The sequence below is a fragment of the Castor canadensis genome, chromosome X (assembly GCF_047511655.1).
Source record: "Castor canadensis chromosome X, mCasCan1.hap1v2, whole genome shotgun sequence".
In the NCBI taxonomy this organism is placed as follows: Eukaryota; Metazoa; Chordata; class Mammalia; order Rodentia; family Castoridae; genus Castor; species Castor canadensis.
In genome coordinates, this window is record NC_133405.1 from 19523844 (window position 1) to 19540691 (window position 16848).

The 16848-nt window shown below is 43.2% G+C and overlaps 1 pseudogene; it reads left to right on the forward strand.

The window, feature by feature from the left end:
- Positions 1 to 4503: 4503 nt before the first annotated feature.
- LOC109687425 (MKI67 FHA domain-interacting nucleolar phosphoprotein pseudogene) lies at positions 4504 to 8312 on the forward strand (annotated as a pseudogene).
- Positions 8313 to 16848: the final 8536 nt, after the last annotated feature.

The window sequence follows — 16848 nt, forward strand, 5'->3', positions numbered from 1 at the left end:
TTTGTTCACAAATAACCCTAAGTCTGTTGTCTACATTTTCATCTAAATATTTGATGAATAACCTAATACCACCCTAAACATCTCAGGCCTCAAAGACTCTTGAAAGAAAGGCTGAAAATAACTCAAAGGCACCGTCATCTGAAATGCTCACGCGAAGCTCCCTGGACCTCTCCAAGTTGCTGAGGAAAGGCTGAGATGGGGTGAGAGCTCTGGAGACCACCTGAGCTCAGAGACGGGCTGAAATCTGCTACCAGTGATCCACCAGCCAGAGCTCAGCAAAATCTCCCTGTCAACTTCTCAGGTCATACAGTCTCTGTCACAATGACTCCACTATGCCTTTGTAGTAGAAAAGACACAGATAAGACCTAAAGGAATGGATGTGGCTGTGTAAAAACCTTCTTGATGGACACTGAAATGTGAATTTCATATTTTTCACACTAGCAAATATTCTTTAAGTTTTTTTCAACCATTTAAAAATGTAAAAATTATTCTTAGCTTTCAGGTAGTACAAAAACAAGCAGTGGGCCAGATTTCATCTGGAGATTGCAGTTAGCCATTCCTGGAGTGAGCAGTAATGCACAGTAATCTGCAAAGAGCACAGCCTCAGGCGTCTGGACTCCCTTGGATTTTTCAAATATACTGTGTCACTTTTGTGCTAGGTGAGTGTACTACCTCAGTTTCCATTACTAAAACAAAATACCTGAGTCTCAGAAACTTTATCAAGGGATTTATTTAGCTTCCACTTTAAGAGGCTGAAAGTCCAAGGTAGGCCCATTGCTTTAGGACCTGTGAGGACCTAATGACACATGGCATCACAACAATGGGAGTGTGTATTGGAGAAGCCAGAGTAAGGGGAGGGGGCAGGCTTGCTTTTTTTATAACAACCCTCTCAAGACGACCAAGTCAGGGTTCCACGAGAACTACCTTAATCTCTTCCAAGGGTAGTACTCCCCCAGTGTCCTACCTCATTCAGCATTGCCACACTGAGTCCCAGGGTACCTTTGGAGGACACACTCAAAACATATCCAAACCATAACAATGACCTTGAGCAAGTCAGTAAATTCCCTGAACCTCTGTTTGCCCATCTCTGTGGTCCTCCCTGCCAGTACTGGAATGAGGTTTCAGAGAGATCAGGCATGAGATGTGGAGATGTGACTTAGTGGTGGCACACTTGTCCAGCATGCTAAGGTCCTGGGTTCAATCCCCAGCAAGGCAAAAAAAGAAAGAAAGAAAGAAAGAAAAACAGAAATGTATGTGGTTGCAGAGAGCTAGGCAGTCAGCATGGTGCTTGGCACACATCCTAAGCACCAGTCAATGTTAGCTGCTGGCATCTGAAATTCTCTCTCCTAAGAGACAGAACTCTCCCTTCTGAGGCTCTGCTGCCTACCATGGTATCTGACACACAGCACACACTGTTGAGTGTGTGGCTGAATGAATGCGTGGAGAAATGAATGAATAAAACCCCACTAAAATGCAGCAGCTGGCACTCACCAGCTGCCCAGGCTGGAGGCTTAGCTTTCCTCACCTCCAAACCTTAAGTTTGGTCCAGTGTCCTGGTTGGCTCATCAGTGGCGACAAGTAGTTAGGGCTGGATTTATTACAATTGTAAACATGCACATAGTAGGGACTCAATAAATTCTTTTTTGGCAGTACTGGGATTTGAACTCAGGGCCTTGTGCCTGCTAGGCAAGTTCTCTACCACTTGAGCTACACCCCCAGCCCTTTTGGCTTTTATTTTTCACATACAGTCTTGCATTTTTGCCCAGTACCTGTACCTCCTGTGTAGCTGAGATGACAGGTATGTGCCACCACACCCAGCTTGTTTGTTGAGATGAGGGTCTTGCCAGGCTTGAACTGTGATCCTCCTGATCTTTGCCTCCTGAGTAGCTGGGATTACAGGCATGAGCCACAGGTGCCTGGGACTCGGTAATTTCTTGCCGAATGAATAGATGGATGGATGAACGACGATTGTCAGTGGCAAGGAATAACTTCAAGTGTAGACTATCCCCAACTCAATATGGTTTGACTATGATTTTTCTCCTTTATGATGGCTTTGTCTTTCACTTTCAGTATCATAGTCAATAAATTACATGAGCTACTGGACACTTTATTATAAAATAGGATTTATGGGAGATGGGTTTGCCTACCTCTAGGCTCCTGTAAGTGCTCTGTGCATGGTCAAGGCAGGCTAAGCCAGGCTGTGACATTTAGTAGGTGAAATATATTAAATACTTCCTTTTTGGTGGGACTGAGGTTTGAACTCAGGGTCTGAAGCTTTGTAGGCAGGTACTCTACCACTTGAACCACTCTGCCAGCCCTCAAATACATTTTTGAATCACAATATTTTCAACGTATGGTGGGTGTATCAGGACGTCAATCCACCATGCATTGAGAAGAGTCTGAGTTTAAAGGTCAAGAAGAGTTCTCTCCACTCCCTGCCCCCATTTCTAGGGTTCATGATGCTAAGGGTGTTAGCATGAGGGGGACTTCTCTGAAAGTCTGTCTGAGGACTCAGAAGGTGATGGTCCAGAGCTCCCTGTTTATCTCCTGCCTTCTTCAACTAGTCTTATGGTGGGGGGCCTGCCCACTACCAGCTTCTCTAGGAGACAAAGCCCTTGCACCAACACACGTCAGGACTTTTTAGAGTCACATTTCTATCTGCACACGCATCCTCACCCGAGGACCATTGCTCCAAGCTGCTGAGATAAAAGGGGTTGGCCAGAGGCCCATGTGCTCCGTGGAGGAAGCCATTTTTTTATCAACAGCATATGGTGTTCATCCACCCTCACAAGGAGGCTGTGGGGATTCCTGCCATGTGGGTAAGTTTAAGTTCCAAAATCTCTCCAGGGCCTAGAAAGAAAGCTGCAGAAAACATGGGGAAAGAAGTCATCCTGTGCTGGACGCCACTGTCCCCAAAGCACAGAGAGCACCACAGGGTGGTGTGTGTGTGGGGTGGGGGGAGGATCAGATGCTTCAGCAAAGCCATCTCTGGAGCAATACCCCTGCGGCCCAGGCCAGCCTGACACCATGCTGGTTTCCCACCCAGAAACAGCCCAGGAATCAATGAGTGCACTGTGCCCTGCAGTTCTCTGCCAGGCAGCCTTGGCCTTGAGCAATTCTGAGCAGGAGGCTGTGGGCTACGTGAGCTCGGACGAGACCCTTCCAGGCTTCCAGCATTCTTCCCGAGGAAGGCTTGACTTGGCTCTCACTACAAACACTGTCAACCACATTAGAGTGGCTTCACCAAAGCATGCAGAAAATGGAAAATGGGAAGGACATTTGTGGGAACCAGGAAAGAGCCAAACATAAGCATAGCGTCATTTTTCCTCACCACCCAAGGAGCCACCTTCCTGAGTCTTGAAGAAGCAGCAGAAGAAATCAGACTCCTTCTGGCCTGTCATGGAAGCTCCAGAAGATCTCTGGGGATCTGCATTTCAGAGCCTGCTTTGGGACTTGCAGTCCAGGGTGTGCTTTGAGCCAACTAGAGCATCAGTCATGTTTTATGATGAATAGCAGAACTGCTAACAGCTACCACTGACAGGGCTCTCATTGCTTCAGTCACAGTGCTAGAGTGCTGCAGCAAACGTGGGTATGCAGCTGTCTCTACTTCGTTCTGACTTACATTCTTTCCTAGTGCTGAAACCCGGCCTTTTGCAATTGTCTCCCACTCCCCAGCAGGGCAGGTCTGGCCAGTGCTCACCAGGCCACGCTGGACAATCACGCAGTGCTCTCTTGCATGTCTGTGTGCCAGTCTTCTGCAACCTGAGCAGACCGCCTCTTCCTCTCCCTGCCCTTCCATTTCCTGCATTAACATCTCCTTGAAAACACAACTTTGGCCTTGCCCCACAAGGCTAGGTTGTGCAGCCCTAAGTCAGAAATGTCAAAGCATGTGAAAACAAAACGCACTCCTTCTGTGGCAAGGAGGGTAAGGCAGAAGAGAAAGAAGTGAGTGGCAGTCACCAGTGAAGGAATGGTTTCTCTTACTTTGTTGATTTTTTTAATTCATTATATTTTGGGGGGCAGTACTCAGGTTTGAACTCAGGGCCTCGTGCTTGCGAGGCGGGTGCTGTACCATCTGATCCACACCTCCAGTCCTTTTTATTTAGTTATTTTTCAAGTTGGGACTTGGACCATGATCCCCCTACTTACTCTTCCCACATAGCTGGGATGAAAGATGCACACCACCACGCTCAGGTTTATTGATTGAGATGGGGTCTCACTTTTTGCCTAGACTGGCCTCAAACCGTAGTGTTCCTCAGCTCAGCCTCCCAAGTAGCTAAGATTACAGGTGTGAGCCATCACGTCCAGCTAATTACATTCTTAGTAAGTACAGTCATCCCTCCATACTACGGCTGCTACATCTGTGGTTTCAACCAACCTCTGATGGAGGTTGTACTAAACACGTTCAGATTTTTTTGTCATCATTTGCACACAATAAAACTATTTACTTAGCATTCGTAAGTAATCTAGAGATGGTTTAAAGTATACACAAGGAAGCTGGGTATGGCGGTGCACTTATGTAATCCCTGTACGTGGGAGACTGAGGCCGGCCGGAGGATCGTGAGTTCCAAGCCAGCCTGGGCTACATAAGGAGACCCTGTCTGAAAAAAAAAAGTAAATTACAGTGTACTGGAGACATGTTTAAGTTCTGCACAAATGCAACACCATTTTATATTAAGACTTGCACATCGGAGGATTTTGGTGTCCCTTGGGGGTCCTGTGCCCAATCCCCCAAGGATAATAAGGGACGCCTGTATCTACTCTTTGCTGAGTAATATGTCAAGCACTGGAAAAACTGAGGGTGCCTGAGCCTGTGGGGCTCACTGTCTAATTGGGGGAGGTGGACAAAATGAAGGATGGATTGTGACACGACACAGGGAAAAAAGCCTGTGACAGAGGAGTACACAGTGCTGCCAGTCTCAACCTAGGAGTGTGCTTATTTCAGTCTGAGAAAAAGTCATCATTAAAAAGGAAAAAAAAACTAAGCACAGAAAGCTTTTGATTAAAACAAGTGGCACTCAGCAGCTGGGGACACCAAAAGCAGAGGACACAGAGCCCCCAAAGGCATCTTGAACGTGGCTCTTCTGGGTCCCTATAGTTATGCCCTTGTTTCTTGTTCATGCCTGTGCCCACTAACTAAGCTCTTGCCTCCAAACCTCAAGAAAGAGTTAAGAAAATGTTCTAGCTGGGCGTGAGGCCACGTGCGTGTAATCCCAGAACTCAGAAGGCGGAGGCAGGAGGATCACGAGCTCCCAGGCCAGCCTGGGCTGCATGTTGAGAGCCTGTATTGCAAAACTAGAGGCTGAGTGTGTGGCTCAGTGGTAGAGTGCTTGCCTAGCATGTGGAAGGCCCTGGGTTCAACCCCCAGCACTACAAAAACAAAGAATGCTCTTGCTATCAAGTTATAGAATAAAATGTCAAAACTCTTTATACATTAGGATTCCAGTTTCCCTTTTTCTTTCCTTTTTTTTGGGGGGGGGCAGTACTGGGGTTTGAACTCAGGGACTCACACTTGCTAGGCAGGTGCTCTACCACTTGAGCCACACCACCAGCCCTTCAGGTTTTAGTTATTTTTCAAAGACAGCCCCATGTTTGTGCTTAGGTTGGCCTGGACCACAATCCTCCTTTATGCTTCCCACCTAGCTGGGATTACAGACACATGCCACACTCAGCTATTGGTTGAGATGGGGGTCTCTCTAACTTTTGCCCAGGCTGGCCTCAAACTACAATCCTCCTGTTTTCTACCTCCTAATTAGCTAGGATTATAGGCGTGAGCCATGGCACCCAGCTAGAATTCCAGTTATTTAACTTTTGTTGCTGTGAGTGCTGGTGCGTATGGAGAATAAAAAGATTAGAAGGAAACTCACCAAGCCTAAACAATGGTTAGCGACATTTCTATCATTTCTCAATGTTTTAATTGACAAATGATAATTGCATAAATTTATGGAATAGTGAGAAGTTTCAATAACTTTGAACTTCGTGTAATGATCAGATCAGAATAAACAGCATGTCTGTCACCTCAAACATTTTTCATTCCTTTGTGGTGAAACATTCTAAATCTTCTGTTTTGGTTATTGTTGGTGAGAATGTGGAGAAAGAGAGTCCTTGCATATTCTTGGTGGGAATGTAAATTAGTACAGCCATTATGGAACTCAGTGAGGAGGATCCTCAAAGATTAAAAGTAGAAATACCATACCAGACCTCTGAACACCCACGTTTCTTAAAGCATCTTTGTATTTCCTTGTTAAATATTTTAATTTTTCCACAATGAATATGCTATTATTACCTGAAAAGAATGTTATTCATTTTAAAAAGTAAAACACTCTACAAAAAAGCTACATGTTCTATGATTCTGTTTCTATGTCATTCTGGAAAAGGCAAAATTACAGAGAGAGAAAATAGATCAGTGGTTGCCAGAAGCTTGGGGCCTGGGGCGGGGATTAAGTTACAAGGGGCTTTGGGGGAATATTCTGAAAAGATGAAAATATCCCATATTTTGACTGTGATGATAGTTACATATCTGTGTGCATTTTTTCAAAACTCACAGAACTGCACACTAGAAAGGATACATTTACAGTTTGTCAATCATACTTCAATAGACCAGAGATTTGTTGTGCTTTTTTTTAAAAATTAGTCCAGCTCCTTTCTCCAGTTCTCTTATCCCTGGAGAAAAAAATGGGCCTAGGAAGATAATAAAACTTTTGGAGGTCTGATGTAGAAAGGAAAATTAAAGAAAGCAATAAGGGAAAATTTCAAATTCTTGTCAGTCTTCTAATTTCTGCCAGAGATGAGGGCTTGAGTTCAGTTTTTTGTTCTTTGTTCCTTTTTTAAAAGTCACTTGAGACCAGAATTTATGTGAAAGACGTAGTTTTCCTTGGTATTTAATGAGGTGACTGTTATATGAATTCAAGTATATGATTTACAGCTTGAGTGATATCCTTATGAAACATTACATCTGTGACAACACCTCGTAAAACTTTTTATTGGAAACATTGCTTGTATGGTTAGAATAGACTGTCAAAATTATCCCCTTGGACAAGACATGTCACCAATTGATTAATTACCTGTTGCTCTTGCAGTTCTCATACCTAAATCCAATTTGATGAGAAATAGAGAATCAGGTGCATTAATGACATTGGCGTTTTCACTTTCTACAAGCAACATACCTAAAGACTGGAGTAAGAATGACACGAGCCTAGAACTGACCACGCCTGTCCTGAACTACCAGAGCAGACAGAGTTTCAAGTAGTCATGTCACTGAGACACTTCACAACTGTTTTGTGCTTTAGTCAATATACAATTGGATCCTTGTCCAGAAGACTTGTATAATCAGGTGGAATCTGAGGCCACACTTTTGTTTCTTTCTTAGGTTAACAATAACAGAAAGCTCTAGATCAGTGTTATAGAAAGAAGGTGGGCAGCTGGCTCCACACAGACAGGCTGAAGATAGTTTTATTTAACTCACTGTGTGAGCACTTCTATTTCCTTAGAAATAGCTCTACCAGGAGCATCACAGATACCTGGGATGCTGGGGCATACCAAAGCAAAAAAAGCAAGAAAAACTTACTCCTGGAATAATCTTTGTGAGCCACTACCTCCAGCACTTCAGGAAAACCAGATCCGGGCATATTTCTCCCAGTTTGGCACTATTCCAAGATTCAACCTGTCCAGAAGTAAGACAGGAAACAGCAGAGGCCATGCCTTTCTGGAGTTTGAGTCTGAAGATGTTGCCAAGATAGTAGCTGAAACAATGAACAACTACCTTTTGGTGAAACTCTTGGTGTGTGTTTCATGTCACCAAAAAAAAAGTACATGAAGAACTTTTCAGAGTGGCACCTTCCATTTCCTTACTACCCCTTATATCCAGTGGTGAAATGCTAAAATCAGAATGGGGATTTTGTACACAGCTATAGATAGAAGTGTGATTTAAAAGGAAGGAAAAATTACTCAGGAAGAGAATGGCCACAAGAAGAATTGATTATAGTTTTCCTGCATTGGTTTTATCTAATAAAGATACCCAAGGAAAAGGACAGAGGGGCGTCAGAAAGTACTCCCTGCATTCCCGAGAAGTCTGCAGACAGCCACGGCCACACACAAGTTTGTACACCAAATTTTTTAAAGAAATGAAAATCCAAAGTGGCAGAACTGAATGCTAAAGATGATGAAATAGTATCAAAGAGCCCATATCCAGTGTAAAAGAAGAACTACACGAGACTTTAACTCCTACACACTCAGGGAAAACAAAAGACAAAAAGAAAAAGCAATCGATCAGCAATTACCTGATCCTCAGAAAAAATGTGAGGATTTTGTAATAAGGGCTGAGTATAGTTTAGTAAGTGTACAATGAAATGCAACCAATGACAAGACTTTTGAAGGAAAAACATTGTTTGTTCATGCCAGTAAGGAAAGCAAGCTGATTTTGGCTGATCTGCCCTTGCTCAAATATATAGTGCATACCGTCATGCAATGGTAGGGCTCAGTCTGCCTTTGTCCTGGTCTCTTCTAGTTTCCTTTTCAGATTTCATAGCTCTCCTTAGTTTACTCTGCCTGCATAGAATGGTTACTGGTAACTGCAGGTATAAGTACCAAACTGTAGCCTTTTTGCCACCACCAAATAACACTAATCCCACTTGGCCATTTTTGTCATGGTTGTACAGATCAAACCTAAAAGGGTATTTTAGACTTCAGTATCAGGTGGCTGAAACCGTAAGTTAAATTACAGAGAGAAAAATGGCAGTTCGAGTGTTCATACAGGTTCAGAAATGACAGGTTTTCACCAATAATATTAAATTAGTTGTTGGTGGACTAGTGTGGATTTGATCACTACCCATTGAATCGTTATCATCAATGAGGAATTGTAACAAACTTTTTCTATAATTTATTTGTATGTAAGTAGGATATAAGAGCTTCAAGAAAAAAATAGTAACTTTTTTCCTTCTCATGTGTTTGTAAGGTTTCTGGTGCCCTTGAAACGTGCTTTTGTATTAAGGAATCCAGATTCATTAAAATATGCCCATTCTTATAAAAAGGAAGAGAAGTAGCTCCAAATATGTGGTACAGAAGCTATGTGAACAGATGTCCCGGTTCAAATAAAACTCATTGAGAAAACACCTAACATCTCAGCTAACATTTCTTGATCCTGGTAGAAATCTCTACAGAAAAAAAACCTATATCTAATTATGCGTAAGTTTTTCTCCATCACTACACTGAATTCCTTAGGGCAGGAACCATGCCTTATTCACCTCTGAATTTCCAGTACCTAGAATGAAAGGTACTCAAACAAAGGAAGGAAGGGCAGAAGGAAGAAAGAAAAGGCTAGAGGGAGGGAGGCAGGAATAGTAATGAAGTCACTGTCTCCTATGAAAGATAGAGGTGTGCCTGGTGTTGGTGGCTCACACCTACAATCCTAGCAACTCTGGTAGGGACAGATCAAGAGTATCGTGATTCAAGGCCAGCCCAGCCCTATCTCAAAAGAAATATCCAACATGAAAAAGGGCGTGAAGGCATGGTTCGAGTGCTAGAGCACTTGCCTAGCAAGCGTGAGGTCCTGAGTTCAAACCCCAATTCTGCAAAAAAAAAAAAAAAAGAAGAAAGAAAAGAAAGGAAAGGTAGAGGTGTGTATTCCACTACTGCCTCCCCACCAGTGGGTCAGAAAGAACAGAGCTCAGCTAGACAGAGTGCAGTGTAATGAGAACAAGTTGCTGGCTCCATCCTTAAACAGACCATCCTGCTTTTGTCCTGGATTATAGCCATAGGCCAACTTTGAACTCTGAACTGCCATTTTGAAAATGCAGTGTTGGACATCTAGAGAAACAGCTGAGAACACAGAATGGCTACTCCAGTAGTGGTTAGAGTCTGGCATGGGGAAGAAAACTTCCTTCTCTCCTTGATGTCTTCACCTTTGTAGGGTGGGATTGGTATTGGTTCAAGAAAATCTTGAGCAGACAGAAAGGAAACCTTTTCCTTCCTTGGTGTCCCTAGGGGCTGCACATCTAACCCTGCTCTGTACAAGGACAGACTAAGGTGTGCCTATAAAGTTGTCTTTCTATATGAAAGGCATACTTTGTGGGGTTCTGGGTTGAATATATACATATTTAGGTCAGCAAATTAGTCCTCCACTCTCTAGGAGGAGGAATAAAATTCTGCTGAGGAAGGAATGTAGTTGTGGTTTAACATAGAAGCAATTTTAGGAAATACTACCAGAACCAATATTACATTAAAAAACCAAAACAAAAACATGGCACCTCTCTGTAGATCATCTTTCTCTCAAGGTAGTTCTGAGGTGATTTTTCCCAACTACTCTGGAGGCAAAAGAGTTTGGAAACATTGACTGAGTGAACTGGTGACTCATACCTCAGATGAATTAATAAAAAGCGAGAAAACAAAAACAGATGTTTCCTTCATCTTAATATAGGCCTCTCTATGCTTTCTTTTATAAGTTTTACTGACACTTGCTGATTTCCTTTGAAGCAAAAGTCAATTTTTAAAAAGTTTTTTCCAGGCATATTTGATGACCTCTGTCCCACCAGTTGCTATTTGGCTCAAGCTTCCACCAAGACTGCAGCTCAGGCACTGATGATAGCAGTGAATGGCACACGACATTGAGCCCAGTATATCAAGAGCTGTGTTGACTCCATTGGATGCACTAGGAACTCTAGCAGTAGCCTTTGGGGAAAGGCAAAAAGTGAAGGCGTCTCTGATTGCAATGTGCACCTCCACAGAAGCAGAAAGGGTCTGGCCAAGAAGCCGTGACTTCCTCCACATCCAGTATTCATTCCTTGGCCCTTGACCCTCCTGGAAAATGCTAAGAACTGCATTTTAGAGAGCCCACTACATATATTTTCATTCCCTTAGCCAGACCAGTGCTGGATACACTGAAGTCTAGAATGACACACTTTTAAAAGTTTTCTAATAGCACCACTCATCATTCCCCAAGAACTTCTGAAGCTGTCTTTTCTGCAAGAAGGCAACAGAATTTATTTTTTCCTCCAGTCATTGTACTTTAGTTAAAGCAATTATTCCCCCACCCCAGACACCACCCAGAGCCAAAAGCATCAGATGTTCCTAGGTTGTAATGGGAGAATGGCTTAATAGATCCTGGTGCTATTCAAACTTGTGTTCTTTCCCACCCTCCTCATTTGGGGCTCTTAGTCCACTTCTCCTACCCTTCTTCCATTTAGGCTCCATCTTCCCTTACCTGAGTGAAACAAATTAATTTTAAAAAATATTGTTTCTTGTTTTAACTAACGTGTAATACTTGTACACATTTGGGTAGTATGATATTTTGATACATGAATATAATGTGCACTGGTTATATCAGTAATAGGTAAATAGCATTTCCGTCTCCTTATCATTACTTCGTGTTGGAAGCCTCAAGATCCTCTTTTACAGATCTTTGTAAAGTTTTATACATATATGACACTGTTATCTGTTAGTCAACCTCTATCTCTCCTTCCTCAGCCTCTAGTAATTACTATTCTACTCACTTCTATTTTGAGAATAGCTTTTTTAGTTTCTACATATCATTTGAGAGAGAACATGCAACATTTGTCTTTTTGCATCTGGTTCACAAGCAAATTTACATTTGTGCTTTTATGGCTACATCTCTTAATCTCTTGGTCCTAATAGGTATTTTCTAAAATTATATTCATATTCTATTCACCCTATGTCCAATCTGCATTGCTGAGAGTCATTTTAAACTCCCCTTCTCATCTGTTCACCACATTTACTCTCCAAATCCTATCGAGTCTACCTACTAAATGTCCTTTACACCTGTCCTGGCCCCACTGACATTTCTGTAGTCTATGCTACCACAGTCCCTCTCACTTGGCCAAGTTTTCTGTCACCTCTGTGTCCACCCTTGCCCCTACCCAAATAATCCACCCTTCCCACTGTAGCCACAGGTGCAATGAGAGTGATTTTTCTAAAACCCAAATCTGATCTTGTCTCCTGTATACTGTCACACCCTGCTAATGTCGTGGGCATGGTGGCCTGGGGGAAATTTCTCATGCCAGAGAATAATGGAAGTGCTTCTTGAAGCTAGATTAACATAGAAGTGACAGGGCCTTTTCCAGCCTGCTGATCCTTCTCCAGGTTGGGCATCTATCAACTGGATTTTTCTCCATTATGACACCTACCACACTATCTCACTGTTGCCTGTATCCTTGCTAGTCTCCTTACCACACTGGGAGCTCTGGGACTTGCTTAGTTCTGTATGTTAGGCACCATGCACAGTGCTGGTGCAAAGCAGACATTCAGAAGGAAACAGATACAGACACTATTTCTTCCTTCGAAGGCAGTGTGCTAGTTTCCTATTGCTGCCATAGCAGATTACCTCAAACTTTGTGACTTGAAACAACATCCAGTTATTAACTGACAGCTCTGTAGGTCAGAAGTCTGACAAGGATCTCAATGGGCTAAATTCACTGTGTCAGCAGCGTTGCGCTCCTCCTGGAAGCTCTAGGGAAGAATCCATTCCTTGCCTTTTCCAGCTTTTAGAGGCTCTCTTCCTCTGTCTTCAAAGCTAGCAATGTGACATCTCTCCGAGTTTGCTTCTCTTGAAACCTCTTCTCCTCTGACCACAGCCAGGAAAAGTTCTCCAATTTTAAGGACCTGTGTGATTCTACTGGGCCCACCTGGATAATCTGGTATAATCCCCATCTCAAAATCATCTGAATAGCACCTTTAATTCCTTAATTCTCTTTGTCATGTAACCTAACATATTCACAGATTCCAAGGATCAGGGTGTGGACATTGGACATTTTTGGAGGACAGCAATGTGAGGGACTTTAATCCCATACAACAGCATCTTTCTAATGTTTGTCACATTACTGCAATGCTCTTCCTTCTCAGCTGCATTCTCTTTCAGACTGAAACCATGATTTAAGTACCTCTTTGTCCCCAGTGCCTGGCCCAGGGCTCAGCACAGGTGAGGTGTTCTTTGCCGGGCTCTACCACTTGAACCATAACCTAATCACTCAGTGTCTATTGATTGGAAGTTAGTAAGTAAAATACTGGTTGGCCAGAGTGTTTAAATATTAACTTCCTGGTTCTCCTTAGAAAAATGGAACTTTTTGTCAAATACTGAAAAAGTGTTTAAAAAAAACAATTTTATAGCACCACCAGGGGGTCCAATCACCACTGTCTTGCTTTCTCACACAAATCCTGCTCTCAGATGGAAAAAAAAAAGCAGGCAACTTCCATTTTCTTCCAGGTTTTTACAATGAAAACAGCTCATATGCTTTTTGCCCAGTATACATGGGAACACAGCTGTATAGGAAATTCAAATTGACAACAAAATAAAATCATGCAGTAAGGCCTCGTGACTTCCAAAGCAACCAAGAATTGAATACTTCTCAAGCAATTTTGTATGTTTAGTATTTAAACACAAGTGAACCACTTCACTTCCAACAAATTGGGAGAAATTAAACCTTGTTTCCAAGAAATGTTTACAGTGCTTTCAGTGCATTTCTTCATTGCTTCAAAGAAATAACTTGCACAGCTCAGCTATGTAGTAGGACCTAGTGCCTACCACAGAGCACCAACTGCAAAATTAGCAGAACTGGTGTCCAACCAGGACACAGAGGGCAGGGCTCCCCAGGCTACAATTGCAATATGGGTTCGTGGTAAAGAAGAGGGGTTCTCTCACTTGGCGGAGCTGGCCAGAAATTGCCAGGTCTCATGGAGTTCAAGCTCCAGCTAAACTGGAGATTCCAAAGGATATCAGTCCAGAGGAGCTGGAGCTTGCCATCTTTTATTCAACCAGCACCTCATCAGCAAAACCATTCAGAACATTCACCCTCAGTTTTAAGAGCCATTGGAATGCCAGTCAGAATGTTTCAATGCACATCACTTCATTGGATCCCCTGACAGGCCTGGCAGCTACTTGGGGCTGGAGGCATAATCCAGAACCTACCACAGTGGCTGGCCTGGCAACAGCTCAATAAATGTTTGCTGTATCTGTGAACTGTCAGCATTTTATATAGGAAGAGACAGGCTCCGAGAGGTTTAAGTGACTTCCTAAAAGTGCCTAGTAGCAAGCAGGGGTAGGACTCTGGCCTTTTCACTATTGACCTATTGCTTCTCCCATTGTAGCATGCTTGGATGCTACCAACTTGGACTGAATCCAGGGTCAGGAGGCCATTTCTCTCATCAACAAACATTCACTGACCGTCTACCCTAAACAAGGTGTACCCCTCTTCTCTGCATGCCTTGCTTTCCATGTCACCTCTTACTCAAGGCTTTCTGAATGCCTCTTCCAGTCCCATCCTCCTCCTCAGGCCCATTACCCTATATCCACTTCCTGTTCGGCACTTAACCCAACCTCTCATTAGGTCATGTGTGTGTGTTTGTTCTCTGCTTTCCCCAATGGGAAAGGAGGCTTCCCAAGAGCAAGGTGCTGCTCCAGACTTTCTACTGACAGTAGATGAGGGGCTAATGCAGCCCGAGACAGACTGACCCTGCCAGTGTGGTCTCAGGTGTATTCAGAGAAGTGTCAAGAATAATAGACTTTTGGCAGTAGGAAAATAGAGAGGGAATGGTGTTGTTTCACCTGGAGGCAGAAAGTCTCAGGGAAGACACACCAGCTCCTCTTTGCAAATGCATAAATGCACACAGAAGAGTGGGGTGCACTTGGCCTAGGTGATCTGGCAGGACCTAGAGAAGGAGAGGAAGCTGCAGAGGGCAGAATTTGGTTCAAAGTGTTCCTCATTATACTTCTAACTATATAACTGCTGGGTACTTACTGTCTTCCCTAATATTTAAGAGTTGGGAGGGTAGCGCCACATGTATTTTATTCCTCAGAATATTATTTAGATAGCACAGCACGTCATGTTCTTGTCACTAATAGATACCTGACTGAAGGGATATTGTGTGAAATATCAACTGTAAGTCACTGTCCACTGCCTGAAATGTTCCCCATCCTTACTTGCCTTTATCTAGCTGCTCCTTGACTTTTTTTGTGGTGCTGACTGAACCCAGGGTAATGTGCATGCTGGGCAGGTGCCAGGTGCTTTACTACTTGAACCTCGCCCCCAGTTCTTTTGTTTTTATTTTTTGAGGCAAGATATTGCCACTACTTTTGCCTGGCTGGCCTCAACCTTGAGATCTTCCTGGCTCCCTCCACCTGCCATGTATGTGGGATTGGAGGTGTACACCACCACCCCTGGTTCCTTGATTTACTCTTATACCACTTTATAAGGAAAATCACCCTCAGTTTCTACACCAGCAGGTAATGGTACCCTCTCATAGCACCCTGGTCTTTTCCATCTTAGTGTTATCATTGTAGTTGAGATTGTTGATCACTAAAAATTGATAATACAAAAAAAATCACTATTGTCCTAACAGAAAGCAATCAGTCTTCCTGCATGAATGAGTTTCAAGAACTTTACAAAATGGCTGTCAGTATCTCCTGTAGAATACTTCCCCAAGAGATGGGACTGTCATTCAGTTCCAGCCATCTTCACTGTGTGTGGCACAAACTAAGAGCTCAGATATCTCTTAAATGGACTTAAACAAAGAGAATGGAAAGGCTCAGTAAAGTCAAGTAACTGGCCAACACTGCACAATAAGCAAAGAGCAGCGCCTGAGTTGGAATCCAGGTCTGTGGAACCCCAAAGCCTGGGCTTTTAAAAAACAAAACCAAACTCTGTGGACACAAAACCATTGTCCATGACCACAAACTCTACCATGAAAGATAGGCTCTCGGTGAAAAGGTTGGGAGGCATTGTGAGGGACTGCTGCTAGCCAGGTTGCCATGCCCACGGGCCAGACAAGATACAGGAAGGCCCTTTTAGCCAGGGAAACTTGTGTGCAGCAACCAACAGGGCAGCAGATGAAGGGACAGAGTTGAGACTTCATGGACTACCCTGGCCTGATGACAAGCAGATAGTGGGCATGAGGCTTGAAGTCTGCAACTCCCTTCACATCCTTGTGGCTTTACTCAAGATAGATTTCCATGGACCCTGCCTTTGAAGCCAGTATAGTAGTTAAGAATCTGGACTTTTGGAGATAGACTGAACTTGAGTCCTAGCTCTGCAACTTTATCAGCCATGTGACAACTTTTTGCCTCATCATGAGTTTCCTCATCTGTGAAGTGAGGTGCAATAGAGTAAATCAAAATGTAAACTAAAAATACCTTATATACACATTGCCTGTACCTAAAAGAGACTCAAAAATGGGAACTATTGTTATCATTTCCAATTTCTGTTCAGGCCTTATCCTGTGTCATCTTGATGGTGCTCTTCCTCTCAAGAATTTTCTGATTAAGGGGCTGGTGGCTTGAGTGGTACAGCACCTGCATAGCAAGTGTGAGACCAAGTTCAAATCCCAGTACCACAAAAAAGAATTTTCTGATTAAGTTAAACATTTATAGTCTCACCTCCTTGTGTTCCAGCACTGGATCAGGGTTAACTAAGGTACTTGCTCAAATCTAATGTAGGTTTTTGTGTGGAGAGTTAGAAAATGTGAATTGGTTCAAGGAAAGAAACTACTGTGGGCAGGCCCTTCACCTGTGCCTCACTGGGCTATGAAAAAGGAAGCTGGAGTGGGAGTGGATGGCAACAAAACACAATAGACAGCATGGCTGGTGCCGTTAACTAGACTAGACAAAGTTGCTGTCAGCAAACTAAAACTACAAAATGTCTCATGTATAAAAAGACATATCTTTAACTTGGAGGATGACTGTGTGACCATGCTCTCAAGCAAACTTGGAACTGCAATACTACCTAACTATACACAGAATGACTCTCCCTATACAATGGAACTACCATTTTCATGACATGCTCCACTACAGAGCTCACAGGCTACAAATCAATGTAACAGAATCTATTGGTTTTGACTCATATTTCT